Here is a 13,252-nt window from a genome sequence, read left to right on the forward strand (position 1 = left end):
CTTGTACTATATCATAAGGCTAATTAAATAAACATCTTCGGTTAGGATATAAGTTTTGAAGTATTAAAACTCCTTTTAACGTTTAAATCGGCTGTTTAAGACGAAATACTTTCAGTAAACATTGTTTATCCTTCAATATTAAAGTTATTTCGATTTTTAGTTAAAATATTCTTGTAATAACTCATAAAGGTATATTAATAAACGTCTTCGGTTAAAAATATTTGTTTTAAAGCATTAAAACTACCTTGGACGTCAAAACCGACTGTTTTAGACGAAATACTTGCAATAAACATTGTTTATCGTTCATTATTTGAGTTATTTTGACTTTTGGTTATAATATTGGTGTAATATTATGTACAGCTATTTTAATAGACGTCTAAAGTTAGTAATATAACTTTAAACATATTAAAATTACTATAGACGTTAAAATAGGCTGTTTTAAACTAAATACTTGTATTAAACCCTTTTTTATCGTAGTCTATATGAATTATTTTTAGTGTTGGCATTAATATTCTCGTAATATGTCATACAGCTAATTAAATAAACCTCTTCGGTTAGGTTTATTGGTTTTAAAGTATTAAAACTACTTTTGACGACAAAATCGGCTGTTTAAGACGAAATACTTGCATTAAAAATTGTTTATCATATTATTTGAGTTATTTCGATTATTAGTTACAATTTTCTTGTAATAACTCGTAAAGGTAATTTAATAAACGTCTCCGGTTAAAAATATTATTTTTAAAGTTTTTAAACTCCTTTTGACGTTAAAATTGGCTGTTTAAAACAAAAAACTTGCAATAAACATTGTTTATCGTACAGTATTTAAGTTATATTGATTGTTGGTTATAATGTTCTTGGAATATTTGTACAGCTAGATTAATGAACCTCTTAGGTTAGTAATCTCACTTTGAACATATTATAAGTACTATAGACGTTATAGTAGACTGTTTTAAACAAAATAACTATATCAAACCCTTTTTTATTGTACGTTATTTGAATTACTTTGATTATTAATATTAATATTCTTGAAATATATCATACAGCTAATTAAATAAACCCCTATGGTTAGAAATATTTATTTAAAAGCATCAAAACTTCAATTGACGTCAAAACCGACTGTTTAAGACGAAATACTTGCAATAAACATTGTTTATCGTTCGTTATTTAAGTTATTTCGACTTTTGGTAATAATATTGGTGTAATATTATGCACAGCTAATTTAATAAACGTCTTTAGTTAGTAATCCAACTTTAAAAATATTAAAAGTACTTTAGACGTTATAATAGACTGTATTAAACAAAATACTTGTACTTAACCCTTTTTACTTGTACAATATATGAATTATTCTAATTATTGGCATATATAATCATGTAATATATCATATAGCTAATTAAATAAGCCTCGTCGAATAGGAATATTAGTTTTAAATTATTAAAACTCCTTTTGACGTCAATATCGGCTGTTTGAGACGAAATACTTGCAGTAAACATTGTTTATCGTTCATTATTTAAGTTATTTTGCTAATTAGTTACAATATTCTTGTAATAACTCGTAGAGGTAATTTAATAAACGTCTTCGGTAAGAAATAATAGTTTTCAAGTATTAAAGCTTCTTTTGATGTAAAAATCGGCGGTTTAAGACGAAATACTTACAATAAACATTGTTTATCGTACATTATTTGAGTTATTTCGATTTGTTTATAATATTCTCGAAATATTTCGTAAAGCTAATTAAATAAAGCTCTTCGGTTAGAAATATTAGTTTTAAACTATTAAAACTCCTTTGACGTCAAAATCAGCTGTTTGAGAAGAAATACTTGCAGTAAATATTGTTTATCGTTCATTATTTGAGTTATTTTGATAATTAGTTACAATATTCTTCTAATAACTCGTAAAGGTAATTTAGTAAACGTCTTCGGTGAGGAATATTTGTTTTAAAGTATTAAAACTCCTTTTGATGTCAAAATTGGCGGTTTTAGACGAAATACTTACAATAAACATTGTTTATCGTACATTATTTGAGTTATTTCGATTTTTGTTTATAATATTCTTGTAATATATCATACAGCTAATTTATTAAAGCTCATTGGTTAGGAATATTAGTTTCAAACTCTTAAAACTACTTTTGACGTCAAAATTAGCTTTTTAAGACAAAAGAAATACTTGAAATAAACATTGTTTATCATTCATGATTTGAGTTATTTCGATTATTAATTACAATATTCTTGTAATAACTCATAAATGTAATTTAATAAACGTCTTCAGTTAAAAATATTTGTTTTAAAGCATCAAAACTTCCTTTGACGTGAAAACCGTCTGTTTAAGACGTAATACTTGCAATAAACATTGTTTATCGTTCATTATTTGAGTTATTTCGACTTTTGGTTATAATTTTGGTGTAATATTATGCACATCTAATTTAATAAACGTCTTTAGTTAGTAATCCAACTTAAACAAATTAAAAGTAATTTAGACGTTATAATAGGCTGTTTTAAAATAAATACTTGTATTAAACATTTTTTCTTGTACAATATGTGAATTATTTTGATTATTGGCATTAATAATCATGTAATATATCATATAGCTAATTAAATAAATTTCTTCGGATAGGAATATTAGTTTTAAAGTATTAAAACTCCCTTTGACGTCAAAATTGACTGTTTCAGACGAAACACTTGCAACAAACAATGTTTATCGTACAGTATTTAAGTTATTGCGATTGTTGGTTATAATATTCCTGTAATATTTCGTACAGCTATTTAAATTAAGCTCTTCGGTTAGGAATATTAGTTTTAAAGTATTAAAACTCCTTTTAATGTCAAAATTGACTGTTTAAGACGAAATACTTGCAATAAACATTGTTTATTGTACATTATTTGAGTTATTTCACCTTTCGTTTAAAATATTCTTGTAATATTTTGTATAGTTAGTTTAATAAACGTCTTATGTTAGTAATCTAACTTTAAACATATTAAAAGTACTATAGACGTTAAAATAGGCTTTTTTAAACAGAATAACTATTTTAAACCCTTTTTTATCGTACACTATTTGAATTACTTTGATTATTATAATAGTATTCTTGTAATATATTATACGGCTAATTAAATAAACATCTACGGTTTAGATATTAGTTTTAAAGTATTAAAACTCGTTTTGACGTTTAAATCGGCTGTTTAATACGAAATACTTGCAATAAACATTGTTTATCGTTCATTAATTGAGTTATTTAGACTTTTGATTATAATATTAATGTAATATTATATGCAGCTATTATAATAAACGTCTTTAGATAGTAATCCAACTTTAAACATATTAAAAGTACTATAGACGTTTAAATAGGCTGTTTTAAAAAAAATACTTGTATTAAACCCTTTATTCTCGTACACTATATGAATTATTTTGAGTATTGGCATTAATATTCTTGTAATATGTATGCAGCAAAAAAAAAACCTCTTCGGATAGGAATATTAGTTTTAAACTATTAAAACTCCTTTTGACGTCAAAATTAGCTTTTTAAGACGAAATACTTACAATAAACATTGTTTATCATTCATGATTTGAGTTATTTCGATTTTTAGTTACAATATTCTTGTACTAACTCGTACAGCTAATTAAAAAAGCTCTTCAGATAGGAATATTAGTTTTGAAGTATTAAAATTCCATTTGACGTTAAAATCGGCTATTTAAGACGAAACACTTGCAATAAACATTGTTTATCGTTTATTATTTAAGTTATTTTATTGGTTAGTTACAATATTCTTGTAATAACTCGTACAGGTAATTTGATAAACGTCATCAGTTAATAATATTATTTTCAAAATATTTAAACACCTTTTGACGTCAAAATCGGCTGTTTAAGACGAAATACTTGCAATAAACATTGTTTATCGTTCTTTTTTTCAGTTATTTCGATTGTTGGTTATAATATTATTGTAGTATATCATACAGCTTATTAAAAAAACCTCTTCGCTTTGGAATATTATTTTTAAACTATTAAAACTCCTTTTGACGTCAAAATCGGCTGTTTAAGACGAAACACTTGCAATAAACATTGTTTATAGTATATTATTTGAGTTATATCAATTTTTGGTTACAAAATGCTTATAATATATCATACAATTAACTAAATAAACCTCTTAGATTAGAAGAATTAGTTTTAAAAATATTAAAACACCTTTTGTCGTCAAAATCGACTTTTTAAGACGATATACTTTTAATAAACATTAATTATCGTTCATTATTTAAGTTATTTCAATTATTAGTTACAATATTCTTGTCATATTTTTATAGCTATTTAAATAAACGTCTTTCGTTAGTAATCTAATTTTGAACATATTAAAAGTACTATAGACATTATAATAGCCTGTTTTAAACAAAATACTTGTACTAAACCGATTTTTAAATTTTACTAATGAATTATATTGATTATTGACATTAATAATCTTGTAATATATCAAACAGCTAATTAAATCAATCTCTTCGGATAGGAATATTAGTTATATAGTATTAAAACTCCTTTTGACGTCAAAATCGGATTTTTGAGACGAAATACTTGCAGTAAACATTGTTTATCGTTCATTATTCGAGTTATTTCGATTATTAGTTACAATATGCTTGTAATAACTCGTAAAGGTAATTTAGTAAACGTGTTCCGTTGAAAATATTAGTTTTAAACTTTTAAAACTCCTTTTGACGTCAAAATCGGCTGTTTAAGACAAAACACTTGCAATAGACATTGTTTATCGTTCATTATTCGAGTTATTTCGATTTTTAGTTACAATATTCTTGTAATAACTCGTAAAGGTAATTTAATAAACGTCTATGGTTAAAAGTATTAGTTTTAAAGTTTTAAAACTCCTTTTGACGTCGAAATCGGCTATTTAAGACGAAATACTTGCAATAAACATTGTTTATTGTACTATTTTGAGTTATTTCGACTTTTGATCACAATATTCTTGTAATATTTAGTATAGCTAATTTTATAAACGTATTAGGTTAGTAAACATTGTTTATCGTTCAATATTTAAGTTATTTCGACTTTTTATTATAGAATTAATGTAATATTATGTGCAGCTATTTTAACAAACGTCTTTAGTTAGTAATCCAACTTTAAACATATTTAAAGTACTATAGACGTTAAAATAGGCTGTTTTAAACAAAATACTTGTATTAAACCCTTTATTCTCGTACACTATATGAATTATTTTGAGTATTGGCATTAATATTCTTGTAATATGTCATACAGCTAATTAAATAAACCTCTTCGGTTAGAAATATTAGTTTTAAACTATTAAAATTCCTTAGACGTCAAACTCAGCTGTTTGTGACAAAATACTTGCAGTAAATATTGTTTATCGTTCATTATTTTAGTTATTTTGATAATTAGTTACAATAGTCTTGTAATAACTCGTAAAGGTAATTTAGTAAACGTCTACGGTAAGGAATATTAGTTTCAAAGTATTTAAACTCTTTTTGTTGTCAAAATCGGCGGTTTAAGACAAAATACTTACAATAAACATTGTTTATTGTACATTATTTGAGTTATTTCGATTTTTGTTTAAAATATTCTTGTAATATATCATTAGGCTAATTTAATAAAGCTCTTCGGTTAGGAATATTAGTTTTAAACTATTAAAACTCCTTTTGACGTCAAAATAAGCTTTTTAAGACAATACACGTGCAATAAACATTGTTTATAATTATGATTTGAGTTATTTCGATTATTATTTACAATATTCTTGTAATAACTCGTACAGCTAATTAAAAAAGCTTTTCGGATAGGAATATTAGATTTAAAGTTTTAAAACTCCCTTTGACGTCAAAATCGGCTATTTAGACGAAACAATTGCAATAAACATTGTTTATCGTTTATTATATAAGTTATTTCGATGGTTAGTTACAATATTCTTGTAATAACTCATAAAGGTATTTTAATAAACGTCTTCAGTTAAAAATATAAGTTTTAGAGTATTGAAACTCCTTTTAACGTCAAAATCGGCTGTTTAACTCGAAATACTTGCAATAAACATTGTTAATTGTTCTTTATTTGAGTTATTTTGAATATAAGTATTAATATTCTTGAAATATATCATACAGCTAATTCAATAAAGCTCTTCGGTTAGAATTATTAGTTTTAAAGTATTAAAATTTCTTTTGACATCAAAATCGGCTGTTTAAGACGAAACATTTGCAATAAACATTGTTTATAGTACATTATTTGAGTTATTTCAATTTTTGGTTATAAAATGCTTATAATTTATCATACAAATAACTAAATAAACCTTTCAGGTTATTAGTATTAGTTTTAAAGTATTAAAACACCTTTTGACGTCAAAATCGGCTTTTTAAGACGAAATACTGGCAATAAACATTAATTATTGTTCATTATTTAAGTTATTTCGATTATTAGTTTCAATATTCTTGTAATACTTTTATAGCTAATTTAATAAACGTCTTTGGTTAGTAATCTAATTTTAAACATATTAAAAGAACTATAGACATTATAATAGCCTGTTTTAAACAAAATACTTGTACTAAACCCTTTTTTATAGTATACTAATGAATTATATAGATTATTGGCATTAATAATCTTGTAATATATCATACAGCTAATTAAATAAATCTCATCAGTTAGGAATATTAGTATTATACTATTAAAACTTCTTTTGACGTCAAATCAGCTGTTTAAGACAAAATACTTGCCATTAACATTGTTTATCGTTCATTATTTGAATTATTTTGATTATTAGTTACAATATTCTTCTAATAACTCGTAAAGGTAATTTTATAAACATCTTCGGTTAAATATATTAGTTTTAAAGTATTAAAACACCATTTGACGTCAAAATCGGCTGTTTAAGACAAAATACTTGCAATAAACAATGTTTATCGTACACTATTTGAGTTATTTTGACTTTTGGTTATAATATTCTTGAAATATTTTGTACATCGAATTTAATTAACGTATTATTAGTAGTCTAACTTAAAACATATTGAAAGTACTATAGACTTTATAATAGGCTGTTTTAAACAAAATACTTGTACTAATCCCTTTTTTATATTTTACTAAAGAATTATATTGATTATTGGCATTAATAATCTTGTAATATATCAAACAACTAATTAAATAAATCTCTTCGGTTAAAAATAATATTTTTAAAATATAAAAACTTCTTTTGACGTCAAAATCGGCTTTTTAAGACGAAACTATTGCAATAAACATTGTTTATCGTTCAATATTTAAGTTATTTCGATTATTATTTAAAATATTCTTGTAATAACTCATTAAGGTAATTTAATAAACATCTTCGGTTAAAAATATTTGTTTCAAAGTATCTAAACTTCTTTTGAATTCAAAACCGACTGTTTAAGACGAAATACTTATAATAAACATTGTTTATCGTACAGTATATAATTATTTCGACTGTTGGTTATACTATTCTTGTAATATTTCATACAGCTAATTAAATAAAGCTTTTCGATGAAGAATATTAGTTTAATAGTATTAAAACTAGTTTTAAAGTATTGGAAGTCCCTTTAACGTCAAAATCGGCTCTTTTAGAAGATATACCTGCAATAAACATTGTTTATTTTACATTATTTGACATAATTCGACTTTTGGTAATAAAATTTTTGTAATATTTTGTATAGCTAATTTAAAAAACGTCTTTGGTTTCTAATCTAGCTTTAAACATAAAAAAGTACTATAGACCTTATAATAAGCTGTTTAAGACGAAATACTTGCAATAAACATTGTTTATTGTTCATTATTTGAGTTATTTTAATTTTTCTTTATAAAATGCTTGTATTATTTCATACAGCTAATTTCTTAAAGCTCTTCGGTTAGGAATGTTAGTTATTAATTATTAAAACTCCTTTTGACGCCAAAATTTGCTATTAAAAACGAAAGACTTCATATAAACATTGTTTATCGTAAAGTGTTTAAGTTATTCCATTTGTTGTTTATAATATTATTGTAATATTTCGTAAAGCTAATTAAATAAACGTCTTAAGTTAGTAATCAAAATTTAAGTATATTTAAAGTACTATTGACGTTATAATTGGCTGTTTTTAACAAAATACTTGTATAAAACCCTTTTTTCTTGTACAATATATAAATTTTGATTATTGGCATTACTAATCAAGAAATATATCATACAGCTAATTAAATAAACCTCTTCGGAAAGGAATATGAGTTTTAAAGTATTAAAACTCCTTTTGACGTCAAAATCGGCTGTTTGAGACGAAATACTTGCAGTAAACATTGTTTATCGTTTATTTTATGAGTTCTTTCGATTTTTAGTTAGAATATTGTTGTAATAACTCGTAAAGGTAATTTAATAAACGTCTTTGGTTAAAAGTAATAGTTTTAAAGTTTTAAAACTCCTTTTGACGTCGAAATCGGCTGTTTAAGACGAAATACTCACAATTAACAATGTTTATTGTACATTATTTGAGTTATTTCGACATTTGATCATAATATTCTTGTAATATTTTGTATAGCTAATTTTATAAACGTATTAGGTTAGTAATCTAACTTTAAACAATTAAAAGTACTATTAATAACTATTTTAAACCTCTTTTTTCGAGCGTTATTTGAATTATTTTGATTATTATATTAGTATTCTTGTAATATATCATACGGCTAATTAAATAAACATCTTCGGTTAGGAAATTAGTTTTAAAGTATTAAAACTCCTTTTGACGATTAAATCGGTTGTTTAAGACAAAATACTTGCAATAAACATTGTTTATCGTTTAATATTTAAGTTATTTCGATTTTTAGTTAAAATATTCTTGTAATAACTCATAAAGGTAATTTAATAAACGTCTTCGGTTAAAAATATATGTTTTAAAGCATCAAAACTACCTTTGCGGCAAAACCGACTCTTTAAGACGAAATACTTGCAATAAACATTGTTTATCGTTCATTATTTGAGTTATTTCGACTTTTGGTTATAGTATTGGTGTAATAGTGTGTACAACTAATTTAATAGACGTCTATAGTTAGTAATATAACTTTAAACATATTAAAAGTACTATAGACGTTATAGTAGGCGGTTTTAAACTAAATACTTGTCTTAAACCCTTTTTTGTCGTACGCTATATGAGATATTTTGAGTATTGGCATTAATATTCTTGTAATATGTCATACAGCTAATTAAATAAACCTCTTTGGTTAGGTATATTAGTTTTAAATTATTAAAACTCCTTTTGACGTCAAAATCGGCTGTTTAAGACGATAAACATGCATCAAACATTGTTTATCGTACAGTATTTATGTTATATTAATTGTTGGTTATAATATTCTTGTAATATTTTCTATAGCTAAACAAATAAAGCTCTTCGTTTAGGAATGTTAGTTTTAAAGCATAGTAACTCTATTTGAAGTCAAAATCGGCTGTTAAAGACGAAATACATGCAATAAACATGCTTATCCATTATTAGTTGATTTATTTCGAATTTTGGTTATAATGTTCTTGTAATATTTTGTACAGCTAGATTAATAAACCTCTTAGGTTAGTAATCTAACTTTGATCATATTATAAATACTATAGACCTTATAGTAGACTGTTTTAAACAAAATAACTATTTCAAACCCTTTTTTATTGTACGTTATTTGTATTACTTCGACTATTAATATTAATATTCTTGAAATATATCAAACAGCTAATTAAATAAACCTCTTCGGTAAAAAATATTCGTTTTAAACTATTAAAAACTCCTTCTGAAGTCAAAATCAGCGGTTTAAGACGAAATACTTACAATAAACATTGTTTATCGTACATTATTTAAGTTATTTCGACTTTTGGTTTTAATATTGGTGTGATATTATGTACAGCTAATTTATTAAACGTCTTTAGTTAGTAATCCGACTTTAAACATTTTAAAAGTACTAAAGACGTTATAATAGACTGATTTAAACAAAATACTTGTATTAAACCTTTCTTCTTGTACAATATATGACCTATTTTAAATATTTGCATTAATAATCATGTAATATATCATACAGCTTATTAAATAAACTTCTTCGGATAGAAATATTAGTTTTAAAGTATTAAAACTCCTTTTGACGTCAAAATCGGCTGTTTGCGACGAAATACTTGTTATAAACATTGTTTATCGTTTATTATTTGAGTTATTTTGATTATTAGTTACAATATGTTGTAATAACTCGTAAAAGTAATATAATAAACGTCTTCGGTGAAAAATATTAGTTGTTAAGTTTTAAAACTCCTTTTGACGTCAAAATCGGCTGTTTAAGACTAAATACTTGCAATAAACATTGTTTATCGTATATTGTTTAAATTGTTTTGACTTTTGGTTATATTATTCATGTAATTTTTGTACAGCTATTTTAATAAACGTCTTTAGTTAGTAATATAACTTTAAACATATTTAAAGTACTATAGACGTTATAATAGGCTGTTTTAAACTAAATACTTGTTTTAAACCTTTTTTTCTCGTACACTATATGAATTATTTAAGTTATTTCGACTATTAGTTACAATGTTTTTGTAATAACTCGTAAAGGTAATTTAATAAATGTTTTCGGTTAGGAATAGTAATTTTCAAACTCCTTTTGACATCAAAATCGGCTGTTTAAGACGAAAAACTTGTAATAAACATTGTTTATCGTACAGTATTTAAGTTATATTAATTGTTCGTTATAATATTCTTGTATTATTTTCTAGAGCTAATTAAATAAGCTCTTCGGTTAGGAATATTAGTTTAAAAGTATTGTAACACTATTTGATGTCAAAATCGGCTGTTTAAAACGAAATAAATACAATGAACATGCTAATCGTACATTATTTGAGTTATTTCGACTTTTGGTTATAATGTTCTTGTAATATTTTGTACAGCTAGATTAATAAACCTCTTAGGTTAGTAATCTAACTTTGAACATATTAAAAGTACTATAGACGTTTTGATGACTGTTTTAAACAAAATAACAATATCAAACAGTTTTATTGGACGTTATTTGAATTACTATGATTATTAATATTAATATTCTTGAAATATATCATACAGCTAATTGAATAAACCTCTTCAGTAAAGAACATTAGTTTTAAAGTTTAAAACTCCTTCTGATGTCAAAATCGGCGAAATCGGCTATTTAAACCGAAATGCTTACAAAAAATATTGAAATCGTAGATTATTTGAGTTATTTAGATTTTTGGTTATAATATTCTTGTAATATTTGGTAAAGATAAATTAATTAACCTTTTTTGGTTAAAAATATTAGTTTTAAAGTATAAAAACTGATTTTGACGTCAAAATTGGCTGTTCAAGACGAAATACTTGTAATAATTATTGTTTATCGTACATTATTTGACTTATTTCGATTTTTAGTTCTAATATTTTTGTAATATTTCGTACAGCAATATTAATAAACGTCTTTGGTTAGTAATCTAACTTTAAACATATTAAAAGTACTATAGACGTTATAATAGGCTGTTTAAACAAAATACTTGTATTAAACCCTTTTTTATCGTACACTATTTGAATTATTTTGATTATTGGATATAGTATATTCTTGTAATATATCATACAGCTAATTAGATAAACCTCTCTGGTAAGGAAAATTAGTTTTAAAGTATTAGATTCCTTTTGACTTCAAAATCGGCTGTTTAAGCAGAAATACAAGCAATAAACATTGTTTATCGTACATTATCTTGGTTATTTTAATTTTTGGTTCTAATATTATTATGATATTTCGTAACGGCAATTTAATAAACGTATTCGGTTAAAGATTTTACTTATTTAATATTAAAACTCTTTTTGACTTCAAAAATGGCTGTTTAAGACAAATACTTTTAAAAAACAATGTTTATCGTACATTTTTTTAATTATTTTTATTTTTGAATTTAATATTCTTGTAATATTTCGTACAGGTTATTTAAAAAACGTCTTCGGTTAAAAATTTTAGTTTTAAAGTATTCAAATTCCTTTTGACGTCAAAATCGGCTGTTCAAACCGAAATACTTGCAATTAACATTGTTTACCGTACATTATTTGAGTTATTTCGATTATTGTTTATAATATTTTTGTAATACTTCGTAAGGTAATTTAATAAACGTCTTCGGTAAAAAATATTATTTTTAAGGTATTAAAACTTTTTTTTACGTCAAAATCAACTGTTTAAGACGAAATACTTGCAATAAACATCGTTTAGAGTACATTATTTAAGTTATTTCAATTTTTTGTAATAATGTTCTTGTAATATTTTGTACAGCTAATTTAATAAACGTCTTTGGTTAGTAATATAACTTTAAACATTTTAAAAGTACTAAAGACGTTAAAAAAGGCTGTTTCAAAGAAAATACTTGTATTAAACGCTTTTTATATTACACTACTTGAATTATTTTGATTTATGGTATTAATATTCTTGTAATATATCATACAGCTAATTGAATAAATCTCTTTTTTTAGGAATATAAGTTTTAAAGTTCTAAAAATCCTTTTTACGGCAAAATCGGCTGTTTAAGATGAAATACTTGAAATAAACATAGTTAATCGTACATTATTTGAGTTATTTAGATTTTTGGTTATAACATTCTTGTAATATTTCGTAAAAGTAATTATAAACGTCTTCAGTTAAAAATATTATTTTAAAAGTATTAAAAGTTCTTTTGACGACAAAATCGGCTGTTTAAGACGAAATACTTGCAAGAAACATTGTTTTACGTAAATCATTAAGTTATTTCGATTTTTAGTAATAATATTCTTGTATTATTTCATACAGCTACTTCATAAACGTCATTTGTTAGTAATCTATCTTATAACATATTAAAAGTACTATAGACGTTATAATAGGCTGTTTTAAACAAAATACTTGCTCTAAACCCTTTTTTATCGTACATTTATAAATTATTTGATTATTGGTATAAACATTCTTGTAATATATCATACAGCTAATTAAATAAACCTCTTTGTTTAAAAATATTAGTTTTAAAGTATTAAAATTCCTTTCGACGTCAAAATCGGCTGTTTAAGCAGAAATACTTGCAATAAACATTGTTTATCGTACATTATCTGAGTTAATTTGATTCTCGGTTAAAATATTCTAGTAATATTTTGTGAAGGTAATTTAATAAACGTCTTTGGTTTGAAATATTAGTTTTAAAGTAATTAAGACTCTTTTTGACGTCAATATCGGCTGTTTAAGTTAAATACTTGCAATAAACATTTTTTAACGTACATTATTTGAGTTATTTCGATTTTTGGTAATAATTTTCTTGTAATATTTC

Source organism: Thalia democratica, chromosome 7, assembly GCF_965202585.1.
Source record: "Thalia democratica chromosome 7, ktThaDemo2.hap1.1, whole genome shotgun sequence".
Lineage (NCBI taxonomy): Eukaryota > Metazoa > Chordata > Thaliacea > Salpida > Salpidae > Thalia > Thalia democratica.